Here is a 21,023-nt window from a genome sequence, read left to right as displayed (position 1 = left end):
GGTTCATACCGAGCTCCACTGTGGTTTGAGGTGTGAAGTCCACCCCAAACTCTTCTGTGTTGTGAGGTGTGGGCTCCTCCCCCAGTTCCACCATGGGATGAGGTGTGGGGTCAGCCCTCTAATCCTCCAGCGAATGAGGTGTGGGTTCCTCCTTCACCTCCTCCTTGGGGTGAGATGTGGCATCAGCCCCCAGCTCCACGTGGGGTGAGGTGTGAGGTCAGCCCCAGCTCCTCCGTGGGATGAGGTGTGGCGTAAAACCTCTTTCCACCATATGATGAGGTGTGGGTTCAGTCCCATCTCCATGTAGAGTGAGGTGTGGGGTCAGCCCAGTTCCATGTGGGGTGAGATGTGGGGTCAGCCCAGCTCCATGTGGGGTGAGGTGTAGGGTCAGCCCAGCTCCATGTGGGGTGAGGTGTGGGGTCAGCCCAGCTCCATGTGGGGTGAGGTGTGGGGTCAGCCCAGCTCCATGTGGGGTCAGGTGTGGAGTCAGTCCCAACTCCACATAGGGTGAGTGGTGGGGTAGGCCCCAGCTCCACCGTGGTGTGAGGTATGGGTTCCATGCAAATTCTCCATGGGGCGAGGTGTGGGGTCCTCCCCAGCCCCACCGTGGTGTGAGGTACGGGTTCCATGCAAATCCTCATGGGGCGAGCTGTGGTGTCCTCCCCAGCCCCACCGTGGTGTGAGGTACGGGTTCCGTGCAAATCCTCCATGGGGTGAGGTGTGGGGTCAGGCCCAGTGCCACTGCTGTGTGAGCTGTGGGTCAGCCCCAGCTCGATCGTGGGGTGTGTGGTGGGGTAAGCCCCATCTCCACCGTGGGGTGCGGTGTGGTGTGAGCTCCGGCTCCAACTTGGGATGATTGTGTGGTCAGCCCCAGGTCCACCATGGGGTGAGTTCTGGGGTTTGCCCCCATCTCATCTGTGGTGAGTTGTGGGTCAGCCCCAGCTCCACTGTAGGGTGAGGGGTGGCGTCAGACCCCGATCCACCAAGGCATGAGGTATGTGGTCAGCCTCACTCCACTGTAGAGTGTGGTGTGCCATAAACCCCATCTCCACCATGTGGTGAGGTGTGTGGTCAGCCACAGGTCCACTGTGGGGTGAGGTGTGTGGTCATTCCCCAACTCCTCTGTGGGATAAGGTGTCATATCATCCCCAGATCCACTGTGGGGTGAGTTGTTGGGTCAGCTTCAAGTTCACCATGGGTGAGGTGTGGTGTCTGCCCCTACTCCACCGTGGGGTGAGGTATGTGGTCAGCCACAACTCCACCTCAGGGTGTGGTTTGGGGCAAGCCCCAACTCCACTGTGGGGTGAGGTGTGTGGTCAGCCTCTGATCCACCGTGGGGTGAGGTGTCGGGTCAGCCCCAAATCAACTGTGGAGTGAGTTGTTGGATCAGCTGTGGGTCCTCCATGTGTCAGCAGCCCCACAGTGGGGTGAGGTGTGGAATTAGCCCCAGCTCCACCATGGCGTGAGGTGTCGGGTCAGTCCCCTACTCCTCCATGGAGTTAGGTTTCAGGTCAGTCCCAATGCCACCAGGGGGTGAAGTGTGGGGTCGGCCCCCACCTCCACTGTGGGGTGAGGTGTGTGGTCAGCCACAACTCCACTGAAGTGTGTGGTGTGGGGCCAGCCCCAGCTCCACCATGGTGTGAGGTCTGTGGTCGGGCCCTGTTCCACTGTGGACTGAAGTGTGTGGTCAGCCCCTGGTACACCGTGGGGTGAGGCCTGGGGCTTACCCACAAATCCTCCATGGGCTGAGTTGCGGGGTCAGTCCCCAACTCCTCAGTGGGATGAGGTGTGGTGTCAGCCCCAAACCCACCGAGGGGTGAGGTATTGGGTCAGCCCCGGCTCCACTGTGGGGTGAGTTGTTGGGTCAGCTTCAAGTTCACCATGGGTGAGGTGTGGTGTCTGCCCCTACTCCACCATGGGGTGAGGTGTGTGCTCAGCCTCTGACCCACCGTGGGGTGAGGTGTGTGCTCAGCCTCTGACCCACCATGGGGTGAGGTGTGGTGTCAACCCAAGCTCTACCGTGGGCTTAGGTGCCAGGTCTGAACCAAATTCACTGAGGGGTGAGGTGCGGGTTCAGCCCCACCATGGGATAAGGTGTCAGGTCAGCCCCCCCACCATGGGGTTGAGTTGTGGGGTCAGCCCCAGCTCCACCATGGTCTGAGGTCGGGGTCAGCCCTAGCAGCTCCATGGGGTGAGGTGTCGGGTCATTCCCACCATGGAGTGAGGTGTGGGGTCAGCCCCAGATCCACTGTAGTGTGAGGTATGGGGTCAATCTGCAACTCTTCCGTAGGTTGACATGTGGTGTCAGCCCCAGCTGCACCAAGGGCTGAGCTATGGGGTAAGCCCCACCGTGGGTTGAGGTGTAGGGACATCCCCAACTCCACTGTGGGATGAGGTGTAGGGTCTGCTCCAGCTCCTCCATGTGATGAGGTATGGGGTCAGGCCCAGCTCCACTGTGGGATTAGGTGTGAGGTCAGTCCCCAGCTCCTCCTTGGGGTGAGGTGCTGAGTCAGTCCCAACTCCTCCATGGGGTGAGGTGTGGGTTCTGCCCCCAACTCCCCAATGTTGGTCAGCCTCAGCTCCACTGAGGGCTGATGTTTGGGGTCAGCTGCAGCTCCACTGTGGTCTGATGTCTCGGTTCAACCCCACTGTGTGGTGAAGTGTGGAGTCATCCCCCACTCCACCGTGGGATGAGGTGTGGTGTCAGCCCCAGCTGCACCAGGGCTGAGCTATGGGGTAAGCCCCACTGTGGGGTGAGGTGTGGAGTCACCCCCAACTCCTCCATGGGATGAGGTGTGGGGTCAGCCCCAGCCCCACTGTGGGGTGAGGTGTGGGGTCAGCCCCAGCTGCACCAAGGGCTGAGCTATGGGGTAAGCCCCACCATGGGGTGAGGTGTGGAGTCACCCCCAACTCAACCATGGGATGAGGTGTGGTATCAGCCCCAACTGTACCAAGGGCTGAGCTATGGGGTAAGCCCCACTGTGGGGTGAGGTGTGGGGTCAAGCCCAGCCCCACCATGAGTTGAGGTGTTGGGTCAGCCCCACCATAAGCTGAGGTTTGGGGTGAGCCCCAGGACCACCGTGGTGTGAGGTGTTGGGTCAGCCCCACTGTGGGGTTAGTAGTGGGATCAGCCCTAGCTCCACCATGCGGTGAGGTCAGGGTCAACCCCATCATGGGGTGAGGTGTGGGATCCGCCCCCATCACCTCCGTGGAGTGAGCTGTGTGGTCAGCCCCAGCCCCACTGTGGATTGAGCTGTGGTTAGGGAAGAGGAGTGGAGAAGGAAATGGCTACCCACTCCAGTGTTCTTGCCTGGAGAATCCCAGGGACGGTGGAGCCTGGTGAGCTGCCGTCTATGGGGTTGCACACAATCGGACACCACTGAAGCGACTCAGCAGTAGCAGCAAGGGAAGAGGAGAAGGGGACGACAGAGGATGAGATGGTTGGATGGCATCACTGACTCAATGGACATGAGTTTGAGCGAAGTCTGGGAGATGGTGAAGGACAGGGAAGCCTGGCGTGCTGCAGTCCATGGGGTCACAGAGTGTGGGACAGGAGCTGGGGATTGAGCAACAAAGAGGTATTCATAAGCAAAACTCTTAAGGTTGCTATTGCAGGGTATGGCCACAAGGCAGCAGGATTTTTTCATAACCCTAACCCTAACCCTAACCTTGGAAATGAAAGCTTTTGAGTTTTAACTCAGGACTGTAATTTATTACGGAATATACTTGAAGAAACACCCAAAAGCTTGTGTGTTCTTCCTGAACATTCTTATTTATTTATTTTAATAATTTTATTTACTTATTGGCCGTGCCATGCAGCTTGTGGGATCTTAATTCCCTGACCAAGGATCGAACCCTCGCCCCCTGCTTTGGAAGCACAGAATCTTAACCACTGGACTGCAGGGAAGTCCCCCTGAGCATTATTTTTTTTTAATTAATCTTTTTTTTTTTATTGTAGAACATTTATATACTATGTGTTGTTGGTGGCAGGTGAACTGAATGTATTTTCTATTTTGTTCAGTTGCCAAGTCATGTCTGACTCTTTTTGTAGGAGTGTTCCCTTTTCACCAGGCCCTGTTACAGTGGTAAAACATCTATTTGTGTATACGTAAGTGTACATAATTATAAATGTCTAGGTACATAGATACATAAATGTCCAGATAGATAGAGATATAAATGTCTAGGTACATAGATATATAAATGTCTATATGCACAGATATATAGATATGTAAATACTTAGATACATAGAGACATAAATATCTCTATATAGACATATAAATATCTATGTACATATAGACATAAATATCTATGTAAATACAGATATAAATATCTATTATAGATACATATAGACATAGATATCTTTATACATAGACATAAATATCTATGTACTTACAGATATAAATATCTGTTATAGGTACATATAGACATAGATATCTATATACATAGACATGTAAATATCTGTATACACGGAGGATGGTTACACAGTGGACAATGAAGGAGACCACCTTATAGACAAAATAGATAGTGGCCTTTATAAGAGCAGACTAGGAGAGAAACAGAAACAATTTCAAACGCAGAGAACACAGCTGACCAAGATACATGTGACTGGTCCTAATCTGGTGGCAATAAACCAGCAAGTCCACAGGGAGTCAGTAGACGATGGCAAAGTCTGGAAGGGTGAGACAGAGCAAGTTAGATGTTTCATCTTTGTTTACAAAGTGTACCTTATCAATTTATGGATTCATACTTGTTGGTACCTCCGTAAGTATGTATCATCCTATATATCCTCATATGCCCACATCCAAACTCTTTCAACTCAAACCAAGCATAACTCCAACTTGTTGCAACTCTAGTTAGTCAATTGTTGCACTTTCATGAAAAAGGCACGTTGTGATTCTTTTGTATAGACCAGTAATGGTTAGGATTTCTGTCTATTTTTTTTTTTTAGGGTCCTTAGAAATCATTTAAAATTTCAACTCTTCTCCCTGCTTCACTTTGTTCTGATTCAATTGACATTGGAAAAGCTATGGAAAGAGTGTTTAATATAATCTGAACTCACCAGGTATCTATTGTTTGGTGTACATAAAGATCTGAGAAGTAGAGTTTGATGGATGTAAAAAGAAAAATTGTAGATATAGAACATAATTAGAAATTGCGAGAGTCATTTGACCAGAGAGCAATCACAATGGATCAACTTCATCTCCCACACCCATGAGGACAAGTTTATTTTGGTAATAACATCAGCAACTGAGGAGTTAAAAGTGTTATCACTGTGGAAAATGATTATGAAAAGAAATCTATGAAATGTTTTCATAGATAGAGCACACCTTTCCAGGAGGCTTTAAATTTCAGCTAAATGTTTTATTATAAGAAATCTTGAGTGGATTACAGACTGTGTAAGTTTTACAGACGGTTCAAAGTAACATTCTTTTCCATCCCAGAATGAATACATCACCTTTTGATTCATCCTTGTGACACAATCAGACTTAGAGACAATCTGTGCTGGAGAGTGTTCTGAACCAATGTGTGCGTACCAGCTGCAGGTCTGACAAGAAACATTCACTCTCATGTTGTTGTAGTTGCTGTTCAGTTGCTGAACAGCTGTGTCTGACTCTTTGTGACTCCATGGACTGCACCATGCCAGGAATCCCTGTCCTTCACCATCTCCTGGAGATTGCTCAAACTGCTGTCCATTGAGTTGGTGATGCCACCCAACCATCTCTTCCTCTGTCGTCCCCTTCTCCATTTGCCTTCGATCTTTCCCAGCATCAGGGTCTTTTCCAGTGGGTTGGCTATTCACATCAGGTGGCCAAAGGATTGGAGCTTTGGTTTCAGCATCAGTCATTCCTATGAATGTTCAGGACTGATTTCCTTTACAGTTGACTGGTTTGATCTCCTTACAGACCAAGGGACTCTCAAGAGTCTTCTCTAGCACCACAGTTCAAAAGCATCAGTTCTTTGGTGCTCTGCCTTATTTATGGTCCTACTCTGACATCTGTACCTGACTACTGCAAAAACCAGTAGCTTTTACTCTCACATATGGGATATCAAATTTGTTTTTACATGTTGCCTGCTATATTTAGACTCTTGGTTCATACGTCATGTAACCATGTAGTGTTGTATTTAAATCCAATTTGAAACAAAGCTTTATTTTAAGAACGTTTTGCCTATGAGTAGCGTTCTATTTTCACCAGAACCTCTTACCTTGGTGTGACATCTCAAAACTCAGAAACTCTTACATGTTGATGTGAATATCAATTTTGTTTTAGCAGAGTTTGAACAGAGAAGTGAAAAAATCAGGGTGCCTATTTTATCAGGTTTCTCCAGGCAGAAAAGTGAAGCTTGTTGTTGTTCAGTTGCTCAGTCGTGTCCAACTCTTTGCAACCCCATAGATTGCAGCATGCTGGGCTTCCCTGCCCTTCACCATCTAGCAGAGCTTGCTCAAACTCATGTCCATTAGGTTGGTGAGGCCATCCACCCATCTCGTCCTCTGTTGTCCCCTTCTCCTTCTGCCCTCAGTCTTTGAAATTGAAACTGTTAGACGGCAGAGTTCATGGCAGCTTATGGGCTCCTTGACTCAATTTTTTTGCAGGAATTTTCTTATGGATTTTTTCAAGTGTGACCTTTCCTTCATATAATAGCTAATAACAGAATTAGAAGAAACTAATTTGAAATGATGGATTATTTCTACTCTGACAATCTGAACACAAAGGAACCAGTGGGAACTGCAAAGATCTGGGGGCCAGGCTTTTAAGAATATTTTAGGTTGGCAAATAATAAGTAGTATGCTTTAAATTTTAACAATTTTTATTCTGATGAAGAATATACTTTTCTAGAAGGCTTCCAGTGTGGCTGCCTCCTGCTGGAAGCCTTGAATGATGGAATCAGGGCATCTCCTGTCTGTCTGTACAGGACCCTGGGCTCAACTCTAAGAAATCCCTGGATCTCCCCTGGATCCTGACCACCACGTGCCCAAAGATACTGGTAACAGTTTTGTTCTGGCTGTTGAAGTGTTTAATGACAAAGATTCTTTCAGTTTCCCGATGTGGGTGACATGTGGAGCCCAGTGCTTTAAGAAACTTACATGCTAGCTTCCACATGAGGGTGAGGCCCCCGTCCAACGATGAGAGACCCTGCCTGGGTGTGACCTGTGCCTCCAGGGAGAGCAACTTTACGCTAGTTTAAACCTGACCAAGTTCTGTCTGCATGGTAGATTTAGACCTCTCTGTCTTATCTAGGGGCTTCCCTGGTGGCTCAGATGGTAAAGAATCCGCATGCAGTGCAGGAGACCTGGGTTTGATCTCTGGATCGGGAAGATCCCCTGGAGGAGGGAATGGCCACCTGGAGAATCCCATGGACAGAGGAGCCTGGAGGGCTATAGTCAGACATGTCTGAACAATGAACACTTTGACTTTTCAATCCTGTCTGCACTGATTATGTTTAGACAAGACTGCTTGCTTTCTGCAATGAGAATATTGACAGCTGACCATGTTCTGTGTGCACGAGGACGTGGAGACCTGGGTGCGGACTGGGCCTGGCCTCCGTCCTGGAAAACTCCGTGCCTGTGTCTGAATGTCAGTGCTCAGAGGTCTGGGGCCTGGAGCTGAGGTGGGCTTCTCTGGGTAATGTGCCCTCCTCTGAGTGGGGTTCCATGGCCCTCCCTGGGGTCAGGGCTGCAGTAGGGCTCTTAGTCTTTCCTCCTGCCAGGCTCACCTGCCCTGAGGCTCATGGAGACTCCTCAGGTGGGCTACTTGGTAATTATTCCAGTTTTTCAGCACATTCAGTTTGAGTAGGGAGGCAGGTTCACCTGGTTAATTGATTCCAGGGTACAGGGATCAGGCAAAAAACCAATGGGTAGCAGGTGAGGTAGCTATGTGATCACCTTCCCGTTGGCTGTCCCTGCTCAGCAGAGACCAGACCTGCCCCTTGGTCTTTTAGCCTCACGCCTGGTGTATTTTCTCAACACCTCAGTGGGAAAACAAAGAACGGAGCCCACTGGAACCAAGGCAGTGTGTTCAACATTATCGTGACAGCTGTAAAAACAGTTAGTATCAGAAAGAACCAAAGGGCAGGAGAGGGGGACTTCTCTGGGATGAGAGAAGCTTCCAGGAAAACACTTGTTTCTGCCTTTGGGGCCCAACCATCAGGGACCTGGTGTCCTAACCAAGACTCATGCGGCCCCAGATGCAGGGTTCGGGGACCGTGTGGGTCTCACCCCATCCACACGGGTCCGGATCCTGTACCCAGAGACCCCGTGTCTGCTCTTCACCTCTGTGTGTCTTGCCCCTTGGAGATTCCCAACATCTGAATTGAGGGTGTTGCCCTGATTAACCTGTGGTCCTTTCTCTTCTCTTCATCTTGGGACTTTCACATGAGGTCAGGCACCTTTGAATGGGTTGCTGCTCTGTGTTCTGCTGAGTGAAAACCTTTGGTGGTGTCATATTAATATCATAGTGTATCACATACCTAATCTGTAGGGTCGCCACTGTCTGGGGTCCCCTAGATGGATTTTCAGTAATTTAATTTTTATTTTCTATTGGAGTCAAGTTGATTTCCATTGTTTTGTTAGTTTCAGCAGTAAAGGAACTTAGTTTGATTTTACATAGAAGCGTATCTATTCTTTCTCCATTTTTTCCCTCATATAGATTATTACAGTCTGTTCAGTAGAGTTCCCTATTCTATTCACTAGGTCCTATTTGATTATTAATTTGTTAAATATTAGTGTGTATAGTTAATCCTAAACTCTTAATTATTTCTTCTTTCTAACTTTCTTTTGATAATCATAATTTGATTTCTCAGGCTGTGAAGTCTGTTTTGTACATTAGGTCATTGGTATGAATTTATAGATTGCACCCATTAGTGAGATCTCATGATATTTGTCTTTCTCTCTCTGAGTTCCCTCACTTACTGTAATGATTTCTTAGTTCATCCATGCTGCTGACTGCATCCTTATTTCATTCTATTTTATGGATGAGTAGTATTCCAATGTGGAGAAGGCAATGGCATCCCACTCCAGCACTCTTGCCTGGATAATCCCATGGACAGAGGAGCCTGGTGGGCTGCAGTCCATGGGGTCGCTGGGAGTTGGACACGACTGAGCGACTTCACTTTCACTTTTCACTTTCATGCATTGCAGAAGGAACTGGCAACCCACTCCAGTGTTCTGGCCTGGAGAATCCCAGGGACGGGGGAGCCTGGTGGGCTGCCGTCTATGGGGTCGCACAGAGTTGGACACTACTGAAGCGACTTTGCAGCAGCAGCAGCAGCAGGATTCCAGTTATAGATGTACCGCCTGGTGTTCTTTATTCTGTCAGTGGACATTTTGGTGGATTCCATGTGTTGCCTATTGAAATAGTGTTGCCCTGAAAATCAAGGTGCACGTGTCATTTTGAATGGTGATTTTCTGTGGACCTGCACTTCCCTTGTGGCTCAGCTGGTAAAGAATCCGCCGCAATGCAGGAGACCCCAGTTCAATTCCTGGCACAGGAAGATCCGCTGGAGAAGGGATAGGCTACCCACTCCAGTATTCTTGGGCTTCCTTTATGGCTCAGCTGGTAAAGAATCTGCCTGCAATGTGGGAGACCTGGGCTTGATCCCTGGGTTGGGAAGATCCCCTGGAGAAGGGAAAGGCTACCCACTCCAGTGTTCTGGCCTGGAGAATTCCATGGACTGTATAGTCCATGGGGTTGCAAAGGGTCAGACACGACTGAGCCAATTTCACTTCACTTTCCCTGGACCTAAGCCCATGAGTGGGATTGCAGGGTCATGTGATACCTCTATGTCTTGTATTTCTTGGAAGCACCATGCTGTTTTCCATAGTGGATTCGCCATTTACATTCCCAAAAAGATTGTAGGAGGATTTCATTTTCTGTATATTCTTTGCAGATCTTTTATTTTATTTATTTTACCTTTATTCTTTATAGATCATTTTGATGATGGCCAGTGTGAGGTGATACCTTATGGTAGTTTTGATTGGCACTGATTTAATAATTTTTGTTGTGGAGTATCTTTCCATGTGCTTTTATTATTTTCTACTTTGTGTGTACAGTTTACCTCTTGAAAGTGGCTTACTGAATCTCGGCCCTGTTTGGAATTCTTTTCTGATGAAATACCCTAGGACATTTCTTGAGGGCGGATGTCATTTAAAGCCCTGTCAAACTTGTGACTATTTAGAGTCCTTCAGCACCTGTTTTATGGCTTCCCTGCTCACTCAGTAGTAAAAGAATCCAACTGCAATGCAGGAGACTTTCAGGAGACCTGGGCTCGATCCCTGGGTTGGGAAGATCCCCTGGAGAAGGAAATGGCAAACCACTGCAGTATTCTTGCCTGGAGAATCCCATGGACATTCTTTGTCCTGGCAGGCTACAGTCCACGGGGTTGCAAGGAGTCGGACATGACTGAGCAACTAAACAACAAAAACTGCACCAGTTTTGACATGTAAATATTGCTCTGTACCAGCTAATTACTACCCCCCCCCCCAACCCCCGCCACCTTTCCATTTTGGTAATCATAAGTTTCTGAGTCTGTGGATCTGTTTGCCTTTTGTAATGACACTCATTTGTATCCATTTTTAGATTCCACAGAAGTGATACTCTATTATCTGTCTTTCCCTTTCTCAGTTATTTCACTTAGTTTGATCACCTCTAGTTTCTTCCCTGTAACTGGAAATGGCATTATTTCATCCTTTTTTATGTCTGAGCAATATTGCATTGTGTATATGTACCTCATTTTCTGTATCCATTCGTCTGTCCTTGTACACTTAAGTTGCTCCCCTGTCTTGGCTATTGTACCTAGTGCTGCCATGGTTTTTGGAGTGCAGGTGTCTTTTAAAATTTTGCTTTTTATTCTGGATCTACTTCTAGGTATTGGATTTCTGGGTCACTGGGTACTTCTGTGCTTAGTTTTTAAAAGAACCTCCATAATGTTCTCCCAAATGGGTGTACCAATTTACATTCCCACCGACAGTATACGAGGGCTCCTTTCTCTCCACACCCGCTGCAGAATTTATTGTTGTAGGTTTCTGATGTGGCCATTCTGACCAATGTGAGGTGATACCTCATGGTACATTTGATTTGCTTTTCTCAAAGAACTAGTGATGCTGAGTGTCTTTTCATGTGCTTTATGACCGTCTTTATGACCTCTTTAGAGAAACATGCGTTTAGATCTTTGGCTGATTTTTTTGTTGAATTTTTTTTTTTAACTGAGCTGTACTAATGATTTGTGTGTTTTGGAGAGAAACTCCTTGTGGAATCAACCCTGAATATTCATTGGAAGGACCGAAGCTGAAGCTCCAATCTTTTGGCCACCTGATATGGAGTTGACTCATTGGAAAAGACCCTGATGCTGGGAAAGATTGAGTGCAGGAGGAGAAGCAGGCAGCAGAGGATGAGATAGTTGGATGGTATCACCCACTCAACAGACATGAGTTTGAGCAAACTCCCAGAGATAGTGAGGGACAGGGAGGCCTGATATGCTGCAGTCCATGGGGTCACAAAGAGTCAGACATGACTTAGCAACTGAACAACTACAAAAACCTGGATCCTCCTGAATATTAACTGCTTCACAATTCAGCTGGCATTTAATATTCAGCTGCACAGTGTGAAAAGACAAAAACATATGACGCTGAAAGATGAACTCCCCTGGTTGGTAGGTGCCCAATATGCTACTGGAGAAGAGTGAAGAAATAAATCCAGAGGGAATGAAAAGGCTAAGCCAAAAGGGAAACAGTTGTGGGTGTGTATGGTGGTGGAAGTAAAGTCCGATGCTGTAAAGAGCAATATTGCATAGGAACCTGGAATGTTAGGTCTACAAATCCAGGTAAATTAAAAGTGGTCAAGAAGGAGATTGCAAGAGTGAACATTGACATTTGAGGAATAAGTGAACTAAGATGGGTGGGAATGAGTGAATTTAATTCAGATGACCATTATATCCACTACTGTGGGCAAGAATCCCTTAAAAGAAATGGAGTAGCCCTGATAGTCAACAAAAGAGTGTGAAATGCAGTACTTGGCTGCAGTCTCAAAAAAGACAGAATGATCTCTGTTCATTTCCAAGGCAAATCATTCAATATCAAAGTAATCCAAGTCTATGCCCCAACGTCTAATGCTGAAGAAGCTGAAATACCAATTCTATGAAGACCTACAAGACCTCCTAGAACTGAGACCAGAAAAAGATGTCCTTTTCATCATAGGGGACTGGAATGAAAGTTATCTATGGGAAATTTCTACTTTTTTCCCCTGGACTTTCGGCCTTAGAAGGTTGAGCAGAGTGGTGAGCATTGGGTTCTTGTGAGTTATTTATATCAGATACACTTTTCTGTGACTATAAACAGGAAGATAGTGAGAGAGTTAATTCCTAGGCAGGTTGATAAGAAGTCAAGGGGTCCCCAAGGAGAGGGGTCTGGGTTCTCGAGGAGGAGGAAAGGACAAACTCTCCACCCGCCCCCCCCTCCCCCCGCCCCCGCCTCCCCAGCCACATTCCTTAGCCTCGAACTGATGATTGCACAACAAACAACTCAGTTTAAACTCTGTACTAAGGATTATATAACAACAATGTATCCTGCTTGAGGACAGTTTCTCCTTCCTGAAAACCTTCTGGCTAATCCTGTTATCTTAAAATGTAAGTTATGAGAGTGGGTCTAGTAGATCTTTACAACCTCCAGACATTCTTTTGATTCATTGTAATAACTAATTAAAAAGTCTATAATTCCCTTGCTAACACTGGAGAAGGGGGCACTCTTTCTGCCCCCTTCTGATGTCTGTGTCAGAAGCTTTCTCTATCTCTTTTATACTTTAATAAAACTTTATTACACAGAAACTCTGAGTGATCAAGCCTCATCTCTGGGCCCGGGATGAATTCTTCTCCTCCGGAGGCCAAGAATCCTGGCGTCTTTCATGGTTCAGCAACAACCTTTCAATAGGAGATAAATTTTATGAATTATCTCTTAGAGATGAAGGTTTCTGTGCATATGTCAAAGGAAGGAATGAAGGAAAGAAGGCAGAAAGAGGATTATCTTCGTGGATTGCTTGTTAGATATGCTGATTTCTTGTCAATTTAGGTGTGGATCTCCTAATATTTTCCATTCCTTCACTTCAACATTTTTTTTTTTTCTGAAACTGTTTGATTTTGAATTCTCAGAGTCTCTTTCTGAATTGTAAATTTGTTGACTTGTACACCCTTTTTTAGTTTACCTGGACAGTACCTCATACACCATGTTCTACCTCTGCCTGCCTGACTTCCCTTAGTGTATGATCCTTCAAAGTCCATCCCTGTGACTACCAGTGTCATAAATCCCTAACTTCAGGGGCAGTTTTATACGAGTGAGAAATAGTCTACCATATAAATGTAGCACATCTTGTTGTTGTTCAGTTGCTCAGTCATGTCTGACTCTTTTGTGACCCTATGGACCTCAGCACGCCAGGCTTCCCTGTCCATCACCAATGCCCAGAGCTTGCTCAAACTCATGTCCATTGAGTCGGTGATGCCATCCAACCATTTCATCCTCTGTTGTCTCCTTTTCCTCCTGCCTTCAATCTTTCCCAGCATCAGGGTCTTTTCCAATGAGTCAGCTCTTCACATCAGGTCACCAAAGTATTGGAGTTTCAGCTTCAGTATCAGTCCATCCAAAGAATATTCAGGACTGATTTCCTTTAGGATGGACTGGTTTGATCTTGTATTCCAAGGGACTCTCAAGAGTCTTCTCTAAGACCACAGTTCAAAAGAATGAATTCTTTGGCGCTCAGCTTTATTTATGGTCCAACTCTCACATCCATACATGACTACTGGAAAAACCGTAGCTTTGACTAGATGGACCTTTGTTGGCAATGTATTGTCTCTGCTTTTTAATATGCTGTCTAGGTTGGTCATAACTTTTCTTTCAAGGATTAAGCATCTTTTAAATTTCATGGCTGCACTCACCATCTGCAGTGATTTGGAGTCCAAGAAAATAAAGTCTGTTACTTTTTCCATTGTTTCCCCATCTATTTGCCGTGAAGTGATGGGACCAGATGCCATGATCTTAGTTTTCTAAATGTTGAGCTTTAAGCCAACTTTTTCAGTCCCCTCTTTCACTTTCATCAAGAGGCTCTTTAGTTCTTCTTTGCTTTCTACCATAAGGATGGTGTCATCTGCATATCTGAGGTTATTGATATTTCTCCCAGCAATCTTGATTCCAGCTTGTACTTCATCCAGCCTGGCATTTCTTATGATGTATTCTGCATAGAAGTTAAATAAGCAGGGTGATAATATACAGTCTTGACATACTCCTTTCCCAATTTGGAGCCAGTCCATGGTTCCACGTCTGGTTCTAACTGTTGCTTCTTGACCTGCATACATATTTCTCAGGAGGCAGTTCAGGTGGTCTGATATTCCCATCTCTTGAAGAATTTTCCACACTTTGTTGTGATCTACACAGTCAAAGGCTTTGGTGTAATCAATAAAGCATAAGTAGATGTTTTTCTTGAATTCTCTTGTTTTTTCTATGATCCAAGAGATGCTGGCAATTTCATCTCTTGTTCCTCTGCCTTTTCTAAATCCAGCTTGAACATCTGGAAGTTCTTGCTTCATGTACTGTTGAAGCCTGGCTTGGAGACTTTTGAGCATTACTGCTAGCTTGAGATGAGTGCAGTTGTGCGGTAGTTTGAACTTCATTGGCATTGCCCTTATTTTGGGTTGGAATGAAAGCTAATCTTTTCCAGTCCTGTGGTCACTCCTGAGTTTCCTAAATTTGCTGGCATATTGAATGCAGCACTTTCACAGCATCATCTTTTAAGATTTGAAATTGTTCAACTGGAATTCCATCACCTCCACTATCTTTTTTGTAGCAATGCTTCCTAAGGCCCACTTGACTTCTCATTCCAGGATGTCTGGCTTTAGGTGAGTGATCACACCATCATGGTTATCTGGGTCATGAAGATATTTTTTTGTATAGTTCTTCTGTGTATTCTTGCCACCTCTTCTTAATATCTTCTGCTTCTGCTAGGTCCATACCACTTCTGTCCTTTATTGTGCCCATCTTTGCATGAAATGTTCCCTTGGTATCTCTTATTTTCTTGAAGGGATCACTAGTCTTTCCCATTCTATTGTTTTCCTCTATTTCTTTGCACTGATCACTGAGGAAGGCTTTCTTATCTCTCCTTGCTCTTCTTTGAAACTCTGCATTCAAATGGGTATATCTTTCCTTTCTCCTTTGCCTTTCACTTCTCTTCTTTCCTCAGTATTTGTAAGGCTTCCTCAGACAATCATTTTGCCTTTTTTCATTTCTTTTTCTTGGGGAAGGTCTTGATCACTGCCTCCTGTACAATGTCATAAATCTCTGTCCATAGTTCTTCAGGCACTCTATCAGATCTAATCCCTTGAATCTATCACTTCCACTGTATAATCATAAGGGATTTGATTTAGGTCATACCTGAATGGTCTAGTGGTTTTCCCTACTTTCTTCTCTTTAAGTATGACTTTGGCAATAAGGAGTTCATGATCTGAGCCACAGTTAGATCCTGGTCTTGTTTTTTGCTGACTGTATAGAGCTTCTCCATTTTTGGCTGCAAAGAATATGGTCAATCAATATTGACCATCTGGTGACGTCCATGTGTAGAGTCTTCTGTTGTGTTGTTGGAAGAGGGTGTTTGCTGTGACCAGTGCATTCTCTTAGCAAAACTGTTAGCCTTTGCCCTGTTTCATTTTGTACTCCCAGGCCAAATTTGTCTGTTACTCCAGGTGTTTCTTGACTTCCTTTCATTCCAGCCCCTATAATGAAAAGGACATCTGTTTTGGGTGTTAGTTCTAGAACATCTTATAGGTCTTCATAGAATCTTTCAGTTTCAGCTTCTTCAGCATTATTGGTCAAGGCATAGACTTGGATTACTGTGATATTGAATGGTTCGCCTTGGTAATGAATAGAAATCATTCTGTCATTTTTGAGATTGCACCCAAGTACTGCATTTCGGACTCTTGTTGACTATTATGGCTACTCCATTTCTTCTAAGGGATTCTTGCCCACAGTAGTGGATATAATGGCCATCTGAGTTAAATTCACCCATTCCAGTCCATTTTAGTTCACTGATTCCTAAAATGTCAGTGTTCACTCTTGCCATCCCCTGTTTGACCACTTCTAATTTACCTTGATTCATGGACCTAACATTCCAGGTTCCTTTGCAATATTGCTCTTTACAGCATGGGACTTTACTTCCAAAACCAGTCACATCCACAACTGGGCATTGTTTTCACTTTGGCTCCGTCTCTTCATTCTTCCTGGAGTTATTTCTCCACTCTTCTCCAGTAGCATATTGGGCACCTACCGACCTGGGGAGTTTATCTTTCAGTGTCATATATTTTTGCCTTTTTATACTGTTCATGGGATTCTCAAGGCAGGAATACTAAAGTGGTTTACCATTCCCTTCTCCAGTGGACCACGTTTTGTCAGAACTCTCCACCATGACCCATCCATCTTGGGTGGCCCTACACAGCATGGCTCATAGTTTCATTGAGTTAGACAAGTCTGTGATCCATGTGATCAGTTTGATTAGTTTTCTGTGTGGATTCTACCTGAACTATCTATCTGAATTCTATATGAACAAAAACAAAAGGGCTTGAGTCTCACTACTATTTCCCCATAAAGCATCACACAAACACCCAATCCAGACTAATCTTTTCAGGGTCCACAGTACACTGCTGAGAGTGCTTATATGCCAGGAGGCGGCATTGACAGGAAGTAGGCTTGAGCTAAGATCCCCAGGACCAGCAGAGGTGAAGACTGGCTTAATTTTGCCTTGAAATTCCTAGCGGCCTTGATCCCACAACATAATGTTGTCCCAGCCCAACACAGCACACACTAAACCTTTAAAAATTGTTCAGTGAAGGGCACCCCGCCACGCTGTTTGGACCTCACCCCAGTTCAGCAGTGCTACTCAAACCTGCTCAGCCTCCAGGGATGGGATAGTGTCCCAAGTCAGGGAGGTCAGACATCATACAGTAGGCACTGCTTTCCTTCCCTTTTCTTTAACATCTTGCCAATACTACCCACAACATAGTCCAGTTGACCTGCTGTGATGATTGTCACTACACTGTCACCAGATTCAGGTATGAACTCATCTATGGGTTTTCTCTATGGTGTTGGGGGGACTATCTGCCTTTGGAGGTCAAGCAGAGTGGTGAGCATCAGGTCTTCATGCCTTTTCTGCCTCAGATACCCTTCTTTTTGCCAATGGAAAGCAGGAAGATAACCGATAACTGGTCTGGATAATCTCTTAGAGCTACAGAGTTGTACGTCTGTGTGGATGGAAGGGTGGAGGAAAGGGTACATACAGTCCATGTGGGTGATTCATTACAGGGACAGATCTGCTTTCGCTTTGGGTAATTACCCACTAATTTGTTCCAGGCTGTGCTCTTTCTTTTTTTCTGAAACCCTTTCTTTGACTTTAAACTCTCAGCATCTCTTTCTGGGATGTCAATTTGTTGTTTTCTATGTCTGTCCTCACTTGGCCTAGACTAGATCTCATATACCCGGATCTTCCTCTGCCTGACTGACTACTTCTGGCCTCTGACCCTTTATGGGCCATCCATCCGTGTCTCCCAGGGTTAGAGTTCCCTACTTTCTGTGTCTTTTTTTTCTGTGAGTGAGAAACCATCTACCGGATCTATGTACAATGTTTTCTTTAAGCTTCAGTCTCTTGTTGGGAATTTTGTGGGGTGCGCGTCTAGGCTCCTGAAAGAAGCAGTTCTCGAGGTTTGTTGGGGTGCGTGTGCCTTTCGACCAATGGAGCTCTCAGGAAACAGGCCAAGGTGTGGGAATGACATAAGGTCTGACTTGAGAGTGTTTCTTTCAGGCATTCAGAGACTGTCCGTCTCCATTCTAGTGGCTGCTGTCAATGGGTGTTCCCACCCACAGCCTAGGGCAATTCTTCTCCCTCCAGACTCTCTTCCACGTTGATTGCCTATAGCCTTGCCCTGTTGGCATTTGTGAGTGTTGCAATGTGGCTTCCCACTGTCCTTTCGATTGGCATTCCTGCAGTAATCAGGGATGCTGAGTGCCTTGTTTGGTGGGGGAGGTTGGGTGTGTCTGTGCTTTTCTGTTTTTTTGTTTCTTCTCCTTTAAGGGTGTGAGGACAATTTTCCTTTGGCAGTTTGCTTCCTGAACATCCACTGCCATTCCCTGGGGGCAGCTGGCTCAGAAGCCCAGGCCTTGTCGATCGAACTGAGGTGCCTGTGGTCATGTTGTAGTTACAGGAAATGTCCACAAGGAGGCAGCACTTTCCCTTGCCCTCCTTTGGATCCTGGGGGCAAGCGGAGCCTTAGGGCCAGCTGACTTCCTGGACTGTGCAATAAATGAGTGGGATGTGCCTAAGCAAAGAAGACAGGGCCTGAGTCTCACTCCTTTCCCCTGCAGCATCTCACAAACAGCCCGTCCAGACGAGTCCCTTCAGGGCCCACTGTGCACTGCTGGGAGTCAGGCAGGAGGCTGGAGCTGGGACCCCCAGCACCAGGAGAGGGAGAGGCTGCCTGAATAACTTCAGATACACAGATGACAGCATCCTCATGGCAGAAAGCAAAGAAGAATTAAATAGCCTCTTGATGAAAGTGAAAGGGGAACGTGAAAAAGCTAGCTTAAAACTAAACATTCAAAAAACGAAGATCATGGCATCCAGTCCCATCACTTCATGGCAAATAGATGAGGAATCAATGGAAGCAGTGAGAGTGTTTTGTTTTTTTTTTTCCTTGAGCTCCAAAATCACTGCAGTTGGTGACTGCAGCCATGAAATTAAAAGACGCTTCCTCCTTGGAAGAAAAGCTGTGACCAAACTAGACAGCATATTAAAAAGAAGAGACATACTTTGTTGACAAAGGTCCGTCTAGTCAAAGCTATGGTTTTTCCAGTAGTCATGTATGGATGTGAGAGTTGGACCGTAAAAAAACTGAGCGCCATGGAATTGATGCTTTTGAACTGTGGTGTTGGAGAAGACTCTTAAGAGTCCCTTGGACTGCAAGGAGATCCAGTCCATCCTAAAGGAAATCAGTCCTGAATAGTCATTGGAAGGACTGATGCTGAAGTTGAAGCTCCAATACTTTGGCTACCTGATGCAAATACTGACTCACTGGAAAAGACCCTGATACTGGGAAAGATTGAAGGCAGGAAGAGAAGGGGATGACAGAGGATGAGATGGTTGGATGGCATCACTGACTCAATGGACATGAGTTTGAGTAAACTCTGGGAGTTGGTGATGGACAGGGAGGCCTGGCCTGCTGCAGTGCGTGGGGTCACAAAGAGTCGGACACGACTGAGTGACTGAACTGAACTGAACTGAGGCAAAAAGGGCCTGACTTCCTCAGCTCTACCTGACTCTGGTGATCCCAGAACCTCTTATTTAAACATAGTAATTTTGCTTTGGCTTGATTTATAAATTGAAAAAGGTCTATGCTGAACACCTTATACAAACTTTGAAGACATAATAATTTAACTCTGAAGTTACAGAACATAGACCTTTCTAAAAGAAATTTCCAGTCATTGGAGAGGGGAACCCCGTAGGGTCATGCCTCGAGAACTGTGCCCCCTCCCATAAAGAGTCCAGGGGCTTATATAAGATGAGGACTTGCAGTCAGGACTTAGTGATGAGGAACAGAGGTGTTAAGATCTTGTCAAAAACAGTCCTAGGCTGGTGTCAGTAGCCCAGTAGTTGAGTATAGCAGTTCAGTGACTCTGTGGCCTTTCTGATATGTAACTCCAAGGGGAAGGGAGTGTTGTAAGGGTAAGCAAAGGATAAGATGTGTAACACTGTGTCCTTACATGGCAGGGAGAGAGACAGAGAGACACATAGACAGAGCAGGCAGTATTTTAGAAGAGAGAATTTGCTGAGAACAGAGGACTGAGGTAGGGAGGGCCACTGATGAGACAGCGGGCAGACTTCCTGACTGACCAGGAAGAGCTGACCCCTTTCATGGGCTTGTAGCCAATTGTTATAATCAGGACAAAGAAAGTTCCTATGAGATGGGATGGTGTTGTCATTGGTTGGGGGTCTTTTGAATGCCCACCTTGTCTAATATGGAGATTGGAACTTGCTATTTAGGGACAGAATGTGAAGTGAAAAGTGAAGTGAAGTCACTCAGTCATGTACGACTCTTCGTGATCCCATGGGCTGTAGCCCACCAGGCTCCTCTGTCCATGAGATTTTCCAGGAAAGAATACTGGAGTGGGTTGTTATTTCCTTCTCCAGGAGATCTTCCTGACCCAGGGATTGAACCTGGGTCTCCTGCATTGTAGGCAGACACTTTACCGTCTGAGCCACCAGGCAAGTCCAAGAGACAGAATGACTCATGACAAACAGAATGGCCCATGACAGTGGTTGCCATGGAGCTTAGCTAATTCTGGAAATATTGCCATATGACCCCAGCATGTGGTTCCACAATTTATGCTTCAGAAAGACCACATTGAGATGGGGTGTGAGATGCACCGTGGCAGCAGGGAGCTTTGTTAGGGCCTGATGGAGGGAGCAGGCTTGAGCAAAGGTTGTGGCCATAGAGGGAAGTCAGTGTGGTGACTGGCCATAGGTTCTGGAGGGGGGAATGGCAGTCACTGGGGCACAAGGAAGTGGGAGACTGGGAGGCCCTGGGTGTCTGGGCTCAGCAACCAGGGGAGGTCGGGCTGCTTCCTGGGTGTGGGAGCAGCAGGATCACAGTCCTCTGAGAGGCCTCTTGACCCTCAAGGTGAAATGGGGATGCAGTGGCTGGACAGATGCACTTGGTCTGGGAGAGGGTCCAGGCTGGAAATGTCACTAGAATTGTTGCAGGAAGAGGAGAGGCCAGGTGGGGGCATGTGGGTCATAGCAGACTCCACATGGGTGACTGTGGTGCAGTCTTGGTGGAATCAACTCAGAGTCAGAAAGGACTGGCTGTCAGGAGCTCAGCTTCTTTCTCTGTTCCTATGAAACCCTGTGTCAGAGTCTGAAATCCTATCAGGAGACTCTGAGCCCAGCGCTGTGTGGTTTCATCAAAGAGCGTGTGACCATGCTCAGTCATGTCTGACCCTGCGAACT

The sequence above is a fragment of the Cervus canadensis genome, chromosome 22 (assembly GCF_019320065.1).
Source record: "Cervus canadensis isolate Bull #8, Minnesota chromosome 22, ASM1932006v1, whole genome shotgun sequence".
NCBI classification, from domain to species: Eukaryota; Metazoa; Chordata; class Mammalia; order Artiodactyla; family Cervidae; genus Cervus; species Cervus canadensis.
This window is presented reverse-complemented; position numbering follows the sequence as displayed.